At 38.0% G+C, this 10,669-nt stretch overlaps 1 protein-coding gene across 1 annotated transcript in view; it reads left to right on the top strand.

Moving 5' to 3' along the window:
- Positions 1-10,669, top strand: part of LOC144976605 (uncharacterized) — a 26,422-nt gene that overhangs the window by 6,205 nt on the left and 9,548 nt on the right. The window lies entirely within an intron of this gene.

The following is a 10,669-nucleotide window of genomic DNA, read 5'->3' as shown; positions in this document are numbered from 1 at the left end:
AAAAATCCTCTCAAACCTGGGACTTCGCGAAGTCCCAGGTTTGAGAGGATTTTGCCAAGATGAGGGTCATTTAAATCGATCGATATTTGAAGGACGAGTTTTCTGGCCAAATTTTTAAATACCAGTTTTTCCTTAGTACGGCATTTGACCCATTAAGGCCTTAGTTCTAACCTTGTAGTATTCTAATCTCTCTTCCCTAGCCAAACAACCCACACCTCCTTTTGTTGTCGTCGATGTTGTCGTCATCGTCATCATCATCATCATCCACAAGTTTGCGTCGTCCGTACACGCTGAATCACAATAATCTTATCGACTTATCCAGATTCATCTTCCTCAAATCTATTCTCGCTCTATTCCTTTTCTGTTCTATTCTATCACCTAAAGCTTTCATAAACTGAGCAACGAAGTCATCTTCACAGAAACTCACCCCCCCCCCCCCCCCCCCATCAATTTCATCCTAGCAATGTATAACTCTCTCAATCCTAGAGATTTTTGCTACTTTTCAAAATTGGGAAAAAATTGTATTAAAAATGAGAATGCATAGATAGTTTTATTCAACTGCCATTGAGATGTAAAAACTAAAAACATTAGCTTTGATACTACGCCTACTATAATTTGTCTCAGAAAAATGTAATGAATAGGCATGGGGTAAAAGTAACCCAGGTAAACAACGGATATAGTCGGTGTTAGGGTTGAGTGAGTTAATTAAGATTTCTAAGTCTTAAAGTCCCGACAAATTCCAACAATCCAATGACAAAACGTCATTGTTTTCATATTTCACTTTATTTCTTGATGGATTAAAATGTTCATCAACTCAAGGTAAAAGGTCTTATATTCATTTGTGACTCCAAATAAGTGTTAGGTTTGGGACTTATGACATATGAATTATGAATTATATTATATATATATATATATATATATATATATATATATATATATATATATATATATATATATATATATATATATAATTGATGGATGTCCCGTAGTTCAAAAAGTGCGCTATTAATTAACTCTTTAAATTAACAATTCAGATCAAATTAAAATGAATATAAAACGGCTCACATTCGTCCAAGACGGCCGTTTCTACACACACACACACACACACACACACACACACACACGCACACACACACACACACGCACACACACACACACACACACACACACACACTCTCTCTCTCTCTCTCTCTTATATATATATATATATATATATATATATATATATATATATATATATATATGTATGTATATATGTTGGAAATAATTTTTATTTGTAGATAAAATTAAATAAATAGCGTTTCATTAGAGGATTTCAGAGCTGGTCCAGCACCAGCCACAAACAAAACGCTTGGACGTAGATAATTTTTTAAATAAACTTTATTTGCTAGGTGGGGTTGGGTGCGGCTATGTGGTCTAGTGGTATGACACTCGCTTTCGGAACGGAAGGTCCAAGGTTCGAGTCTCACTCGGCGCATAGTTGAGTCCCTGGAGAAGGCTCTTTACCGTACTCAGGTGTAAAAAGAGTACCTGTCCGTTAACAGCGTTGTCTCAGTCCGAAAAAACATTGTAACATCGCCTAATAGGCGCCATGTCCCGTCCTAAATGTTAAATGTTGCTTTTGGCCAGGGACCCCTTGTAAAGCACTTTGAGGACATTTAGTGGATATTGCGCTATATAAAAGCTTTTTAAAAGACAATAATAAATTAAATTATAATACACTTCATACTCGTTGAAATTTCACATGTTTGTTTGTTTGTTTTGAACAATTTTGAACCATCTCCAATTGCACCCATGGTACAGACACATGTTACTGACAGTTAAATGTTTATTGGGTTAATCTTATTGTCAAGCTGACGTGAAGATGTCTCCATTTAGTTAACGACCTCCGATTCTAATGTCCTCGTGTTATCCTTGAGTGGTTGAAGGCTGTTATTGGCGTCCATGGACGTACATTGCCCCTGAATGTCTCTCTGTGTCTCTCTCTCTCTCTCTCTCTGTCTCTCTCTCTCTCTCTCTCTCTCTCTATCTATCTATCTATCTATCTATCTATCTATCTCTCTCTCCATCTAACTTTTTTCCTCGAGTGTTTGCAACCTGTCGCTGTCATATTATATAATCTACCATCAGCTGCCCCTCCGCCCCCCCCCCCCCACCCTTTCCTCCTTCCTCTCTCCTTTTCGTTCCATGTCTCACCTTGTGCCAATTGGATTCAATAGTCTGATGTCACGTCGCCCAGCAACGGCGGCTATCGTGGTTCTACACAAAGAAAATCGGTACTTTTTATTCTTCATGCTGGCTAGAACTTTTCATATGTCTTGTGATCAGAATGTATAAAAGTCAAAACATGATCAGATTTATAATGTTTTTTTTTTTTTTTCCCTCTGGATACGCTTTTATGCTCGTCGAAGAAATATTTCAAAAGGCCGTCCGCCATTGTTCCGATAGTTTAGAGCCAGTTACTAAGTTACCATGCGTCATTGCGAGGGAAGTGACGTTGCAACAGTTGAAGCATATTTTGCCTCCTTTTTTTCTCCTCTCGTCCCTCATTCTTTATTACATTGTTTGTTATAGATAGTTCGAAGTTGACTCAGTTCTTTGTTATTGTATTTTTCCATCCGGGTTTATGAGTAATTCTCACTAAACCGTATTAACCTGACTATAAACGTTCATAGTTACACACAGTTTTGTGTGTTGGTCCGTTATACTTCCGGATGGCAATGTTGTGAGCTTCTTCCCCAAGCGCATACTATCTATAAGTAATAAGTTATCCATTGCCATCATCATCGTCACCGTGAGCTTTTACAAGGTGTTTTTATTTTTTTTTATTTTAACGTACTCAAACCGATTTAACTCTCCTTACCAGCCATTTTCAGGATTTTCCCCAAAACGTCACACCCAACTAACACAAAAATATATTATTTATCACAGAATAGCAGTAAAGTTCTTGCGATACAATAATTTCTTTAGCAAAACATACTCTATAAAACACTGTTCATTTTCTTTAAAATTTTATGATGTACAAGAGAAATTTGAATAAGAAAAATGTTGGTTGTATCGTAACAAATGCGACAATTTTCCTATAGTTGGTACGGAGAGGATTAAAGTACCCCCAGACCACACCAATACTTAACATGTAGAACGTGACATGATGCCTGTAAGGCGCCCTTTATATTTTTCTTTCTCGAAAAGGACAGGGCTATTACAGACCAGGTACTTATTTTACTATTTTACACCTGAGTACGAAGAGATTGTGAGTTATGAACATTTTGCAAGGACTTAACAGTGCCCAAAGTGGGGACTCGATCAAGCGACCCATCCGTCACGAGGCAAATTTCATTTCTCAACCACAAAGCCGCACTATAAACAACATTTCGACAAAATCTCTCTCTCTCTCTCTCTCTCTCTCTCTCTCTCTCTCTCTCCCTCCCTGTCTCTCTCTCCCTCCCTCTCTCTCTCTATTTCTCTCTCTCTCCTCTCCTCCTCTCTCTCTCTCCCTCCCTCCTCTCTCTCTCCCTCCCTCTTTCTCCCTCCCTACCTCTCTCTCTTTCCCTCTCTCTCTCTTTTCTCTCTCCTCTCTCTCCCTCCCTCCTCTCTCTCTTTTCTCTCTCTCTCTCTCCCTCCCTCCCTCTCTCTCTCTCCCTCTCTCCCTCTCTCTCTCCCTCCCTCTCTCTCTCTCTCTCTCTCTCTCCCAGTTTGTGTCAACCTTTTCCCCCATCCTTTATCTCTTATTCACTTATCTCACTTACCTTTTAAAAACCTCTCTTTCCCTTTGCCCCCCCCCCCCCCCTCCCCACCTCCTTCGTTCTTCTTATTCCATATCCTTATATAGAATAGAAGGAAGTGGACATGGAAAAGTCCTGGAGATGGAGTGAGAAACCAAATAGATTACATACTCATCAGCAAACGTTTCCGAAACTCGGTTTTGTATGCCAAATCTATGCCGGGGGCTGACTGTAACAGCGATCATATACCTGTGCTATGCCCCATACGAGTTAAATTGAAAATCTGCAAAAGAGCAAAGGCTAAACCTAAATACCAACTAGACATTCTCCGGGAGGAACAGAAGATACAAGAAAAATTTGAACTATCAGTAAGAAACAAGTTTGAAGTGCTTGGAGAACTAACAGATATAGAAGAGAAATATGAGCAGTTTAAAGACAGTGTTGCTGCATCATTAGAAGAAAATGTTCCAACCACACTTAAGTTGCAGAAGAAGAAATGGATTAGTCCAGAGATATTAGAACTAATGAATGAGAGAAGAAAGGCCAAAAATCAGGAAGAAAAATACAAGACTCTGAACAGGCAGATAAAAAGAAAATGCAACGAAGCTAAAGAAGACTGGATAAATGAACAATGTCACTATATAATGTCCTGCAAAGAAAAAAATGGCAAATTCTTCCATCAGAAAATCAAAGAAGTGACAAACAAAACTAAATCAGGTGCTAAAAGTGGATGCATCAAAGACAAGCGTGGAAACACCATCATGGACAAAGACTGCATTCTAAACAGATGGTCAGAATATATTGAAGAACTTTTCTTTGATAATCGAGGAGAAATGCCTATGATAAAAAAACTGGAAGGGCCTTCTATAATGAAAGATGAAGTTAGGAACGTCATGAAAAGCATGAAAAATGGAAAAGCTGCAGGACCTGATGCCATAACAATTGAAGCCTTGACTGGCCTGGGTGAATGGGGGATTGAATTCATCACAAACCTTCTAAATCAAGTGTATGACACAGGAAAAATGCCAACTGATATGAAACGATCCATTTTTATAGCACTACCAAAAAAGCCAGGGGCAGTTGATTGTGAACAACACAGAACTATTAGCCTAATGAGCCACCTCACAAAAATTCTTTTGAAGATAATTTTACTAAGAATAAGAAATAAAATACGACCTGAAATTGGGGAGATGCAATTTGGTTTTGTTGAGGACAAGGGTACCAGAAATGGAATATTCACATTATCAATGCTGATGGAAAGATGTATTGAAGTAAATAAAGATCTGTATATGTGTTTCATCGACTATTCAAAAGCCTTTGATAAAGTACAACACGAAAAACTATTCAAAATTCTATCATCCTTGGACATTGATGGTAAAGATTTAAGAATATTACGGAATTTGTACTGGGAACAAGAAGCAGCAATGCGTGTTGACAACGAACTAAGCAGTTTTACACCTATTAGAAGAGGAGTTAGGCAGGGGTGTGTTTTGTCTCCAGATTTATTCAACCTCTATAGTGAAATGATATTAAGAGATATCGAACATAAGAAGGGGGTGTGTATTGGAGGAAAGAATGTAACAAATCTGAGGTATGCAGATGATACGGCTAGCAATCTGAACATCAACTACAAGAATTACTGGATGTTGTAGTCAGGAGTAGTGAAAATATGGGACTGGAACTGAATATATCTAAAACAGAATGTATGACGGTATCTAAAAATAATAACCCACCAGCCTGTGTAATAACAAGCAGAGGACAAACAATACAACAAGTTGAATGTTTCAAATATTTAGGCTTCAATGTAACATCCAATGGAAAATCAGATTGTGAAATAAAGAAAAGAATAGGTATGGCGAAGAATGCATTCAACCAGCTGCATACAATTATGAAAAAACAGGAATATTAGCATGAAAACAAAAATCAAAGTCCTGGATTGCTATGTACTGTCTGTGCTGCTATATGGTTGTGAGAGCTGGACCATAAACAAGACCATGGTTAAAAGACTGGAGGCAGTGGAAATGTGGTTTTACAGAAGAATGATGAGGGTGTCATGGATGGAAAGGAAAAGAAATGAAGAAATTTTAGAAATGGCAAACAGAAAAAGATCACTGATAACAAAAATCATCAAACGCCAAATGGAATTTTTAGGACACATTATCCGCCACCCTGGTTTGGAAATACTCGCCTTGACTGGAAAGATGAATGGAAAAAGAATAAGAGGAAGACAAAGAATAACGTATTTGAAAGGGATAAGAACTTGGACAGATGAAGCTGAGAAAGGTGGCGCTGCTTTAATAGAATTGGCAAGAGATAGATCAGCTTGGCGGAAGATGACCTCCGACGTCTGCTTCAGATATGGAACTACATGAGATGAGAGATATATTCCATCCCTTGATAATCTTTCACAACAGTCACACCCCATTATACCGCTCACGCTAAATCACAACCCTCACTTATCATCAACTCAAATAACAGACACAAACTAGATAAAATGATTTTTTAAAGACCCGGCACAAGACCAAAGGGCAAGAGCTCAGGTGGTCGCTGGTTCGGATAAGTAAATTAAGTAAGTAAAGAATTCTAAAATACCAACAACTATCATAACCTTGTATTATAAGGAGACATGACGTTATAACAGGAGCTTACTGCGTATGTATACTTACCCCCCCCCCCCCATCCCCCACCCCTCGCCACATCCCTCACCCCTGCCTCTACAATTTCTGACCCCCCCCCCCCCCCACTCTCAACGTACGTTGTCGGGTCTTAAAACGTCCAATCTCCATTTCGACAGCTTTCTCCCCAACCTTAAAACGTCGGTGTCAACACCTTCACAGCCTTACATTACATTAGACATAAGACATAAGACATTAGAAACTAGATATTAGATTGCCCAGACTTCGTATTCTGACAAAACACATTAACTCTCTCCTTACCAGCTATTTTCAGAATTTTACCCAAAACTTCACACTCACCCAACACAAAAAGTAGATTTTTCAAACATTATAGCAACGGGTATATTCTATATTTTGTTCAGAAAAATGAACTTTGCAGCACAGTGTCCGGTTTTTATAGCTATAACTTTAACAAAATGAAATCAGAATAAGAAAATTGTTTATTACATCGTAACGAATATGACGATTTTCTTATGGGTGGTAAGGAGATGGTTAAAAATATTTTGTCTAGATAATTCTTACTTCAAATATTACTCGATTTCGCTTGCCTCCTCCCAAAGTTGTTAAAAGTCTAAAACCTGATACTATTTTTAAACATTCAGGTTTGAGAATTTTCCAGAATTTGTGGACCATCGTAACCAATTGATATTTGAAGCAAAATGAAAAATGTTTGGCCAAAATGAAAATTAATTTTCTTTTTGTCATTGAAGAGCAACACACGATGTGCACAAAACACACGCACAAGGATTCACATCCAACATCAAGCTCTCTTCCCCCCCCCACCCCCCCTTCCCCCCTTCATCCCAACTCACACACAAACTTGTACCCCCACCTCCTTAACTTCCCCTTTCCACTAAGAGCAATTCTTAGTTTCGCCCACCAATAAATCCTATGAAATATATTTTGAAAGTTTTGGATATGGCCCTATAAACGTCAACAAGGCAGGTAATGAGACTGTCATGCCTATCAATTATGAAAGTGTATACACGGGAGGTCACTTGTAAACAATGCAGTCACTTTGTTAATTGACATAAACAATATAATTTGTTGGAGGAGCCGTAATAACAAACAAAAAACAACAACAAAAAACAACAAAACAAAAAACAACCAACCAACCATCTAACAAAAACAAAACACAAAAACCATCAAAGAAACCAACAAAGAATTAAAAAACCAACGGCCACCGAAAAAGAAAAAGAAAATAAACAAAACAACAAACAGCAACAGCGACCACCACCAGGAAAAAACACACACACACAAAAGCAAAAAACAAACAAACTAAAGAATAATCAACAAAAATTTTGGAATTAAAATAAATGAAAAATTGCATAGACATTGTTTAAAATGAGGGTTAAAAAATACCCCCCCCCCCCCCCGGTCCAAAAAAAAAAAAGGTTTTACCGTATTCTATTGGTTTCACAATTGTTTATCTATCGTCTCCGTTCATCAACAGAGTTTGAGATGGAACTACTACTACTTCTTCTTCTTCTTCTTCTTCTTCTTCTTCTTCTTCTTCTTCTTCTTCTTCTTCTTCTTCTTCTTCTTCTTCTTCTTCTTCTTCTTCTTCTTCTTCTTCTTCTTCTTCTTCTTCTTCTTCTTCTTCTTCTTCTTCTTCTTCTCTTCTTCTTCTTCTTCTTCTTCTTCTTCTTTCTTCTTTTCTTCTTTTTTTCTTCTTCTTTCTTCTTCTTCTTCTTCTTCTTCTTCTTTTCTTCTTCTTCTTCTTCTTCTTCTTCTCTTCTTCTTCTTCTTCTTCTTCTTCTTCTTTTCTTCTTCTTCTTCTTCTTCTTTTCTTCTTCTTCTTCTTCTTCTTCTCTTCTTCTTCTTCTTCTTCTTCTTCTTCTTCTTCTTCTTTCTTTTCTTCTTCTTTCTTCTTCTTCTTCTTCTTCTTCTTCTTCCTCTCTTCTTCTTCTCTTCTTCTTCTTCTTCTTCCTTCTTAGATTCATTAACCTGATGCTGAGCCCCCCCCCCCAACACACACACACACACACACACACACACACACACACACACACACACACACACACACACTCCGAGGTTGTGTACCGCAACTTGTGGACAGTCTATTAAATGGAAACTTCTATTTTGAATAACTTTATTTGTGTTTGAATAGCATAAGAAAAATCGCAATTTTTTTTTTTCTCTCAGATTGTTGATGCAGTTTAATAAACTCTGAATAACTTTATTTGTGTTTGAATAGCATAAGAAAAATCGCAATTTTTTTTTTTCTCTCAGATTGTTGATGCAGTTTAATAAACTCCTGCTGTATAAATATAACTTTGAGTTTCTTTTTTTTTTCTTTTCTAAATTGAATTAAGTCACTATAAAAAGTCAGATTGGCACTTATTCTGTATAATGATAGATAAAGAGGGAAAAAAAGAAGAAAGTATCCATTTTCTTTCCACACTAACTTGAGTAAAATATAACCACTGAACGCGAATTTCAACTTTTTCTGTTTTATACGTGATTTTCATAGTGTCGATTAAATCGCCCAGTTATTTTGGAAAATGCCAAAAAAAAAAAAAAGTGCCAAATAACTTTTTTTTATATGCGAAATTTCTAAAAAAAAAAAAAATAAAAAAAAAAAAAACAACTAAACCAATCACCTGAGTACGATGAGAGAATGTGAGTAAAGACTCTTTTTCAAGGACTCAATTATGCGCCGAGTAAGGCTCGAACCCAGGATCTTTCGATCCGATAGCGAGTGTTATACCACTAGACCAGCATAGCCGCACAGCATATAAATTGATGCGGTTTTCTTCATGCAAGGAACTGAGATCACCCGTAGCCATCGTTAAGTTATAGCCTGACACTGAAACCCCAAAATGACTGGCATTTTGACGTCATTGTTTGGTTTTTGCACCACCTAGTGAGTTGTTGTTAGTAGAGCTCATGGAAACAAGTGGTCCCATTGGCGGAAATATTGACTACAACTCACGATTTGTTTTCTTTTGTGGCCAAAGACTGGCATTTTGACGTAATTTTTTGGTCAGTATCAGGCCATAACTTTACGAAGGCCACGGTCAGTGTCAGGCTATAAGTTAACGATGGCTACGGATCATCATGTCTCCATCTCTTTTACTACTTATTTTTCTTAATCATGACGACTCCGTTCGATGGCAAGAAAACAGACAACAGACAACAGTCATTAGAAAAAGACAACAGACAACAGACAATGCCACAGACAAAATGGCGGACAGTAATGGAGTCGTAAAACGGATGGCAACACGTCAAGGACACGGAAACGTTAAAGACACGTCAGGGCGGGAGACAGCTGACACTCTTACGAGGACACAGCATTTACATAGGACGACACGTGTCAAGTGCTGCTTTTCTACTGTGTCGTGGGATCAGACGGCGGGTGGAGAGGTGAAGAGAATTTTCTGTGAATTTAGACATAAACTTGGGTGTCGACGTCAATAAAGAGGAATTTGTTGCCGTAAGGGGGCCGGAAGTTGATATTCCAAAACAAATCTGCATTTTCCCATCTCTCGGAAAGAACACTGGATACTGAATGGAATGGGCGTCTTCCTGTTTCTTCCGAAGACTTTAAATCAAGGATGCAGTTTTTATGGGACCGTATTTCCAGCGAGAAGATAAAGAGTGTTGAAACCACTGCAGGCGCGCAAGGATGAGTTTTTAAAAAGTTGCTGCTATCTTTTCGAGCGAATAAGGCTTTGTTTTGTAACCCATTGGGTGGGGGAAAGGGCAAGGGGGAGGGGGAGGGGGGTGGAGTACGGGGTTTAAGTCCCATTTCAAGCACTATTGTTCATAGAATCTCTAGTTAGAAATTGTTTTTGACAAGTTTGGAATCGTTTTAAGTGGTCGACATTATTGGGAGTAAAATATTTCTCTGACCAACTTATAAAAATGCGTTTTGTCAGCGTACGGCAGCTGAGAACGATTAGCATCTAAAAACTTCCTTTATCTCTTGTAACATGCAAATTTTACAATCAACTTGAAAGAAGCGAGACGAGAGAAACTTTAAATTGTTTAATAGAAGTTTTACCTCTCCAAAGTGGCAAGTATAGGTTGTCGCGCCACCTTGTCTCCGATGAACACCATGGAGATGACAAGAAAGAAAAATATCTAAAACAACCCCCCCCCCCCAATAACAGTCAGCCTGACTCGACTGGGGATCGAACCTTGGTCTTCGTAAAGATATGGCTTGATACTGACCAAAAAATGACGTCAAAATGCCAGTCTTTTTCCACAAAATAAAACAAATCGTGAGTTGTATTCAATAGTTCAACCAATGCAATAACTTGTTTC

The sequence above is a fragment of the Berghia stephanieae genome, chromosome 7, assembly GCF_034508935.2.
Source record: "Berghia stephanieae isolate SIO BIC M18660-M18661 chromosome 7, UCSD_Bste_1.3, whole genome shotgun sequence".
Taxonomy (NCBI): domain Eukaryota; kingdom Metazoa; phylum Mollusca; class Gastropoda; order Nudibranchia; family Aeolidiidae; genus Berghia; species Berghia stephanieae.
The sequence above is the reverse complement of the archived record's forward strand: the minus strand, read 5'-3'. Positions and strand labels throughout refer to the sequence as shown.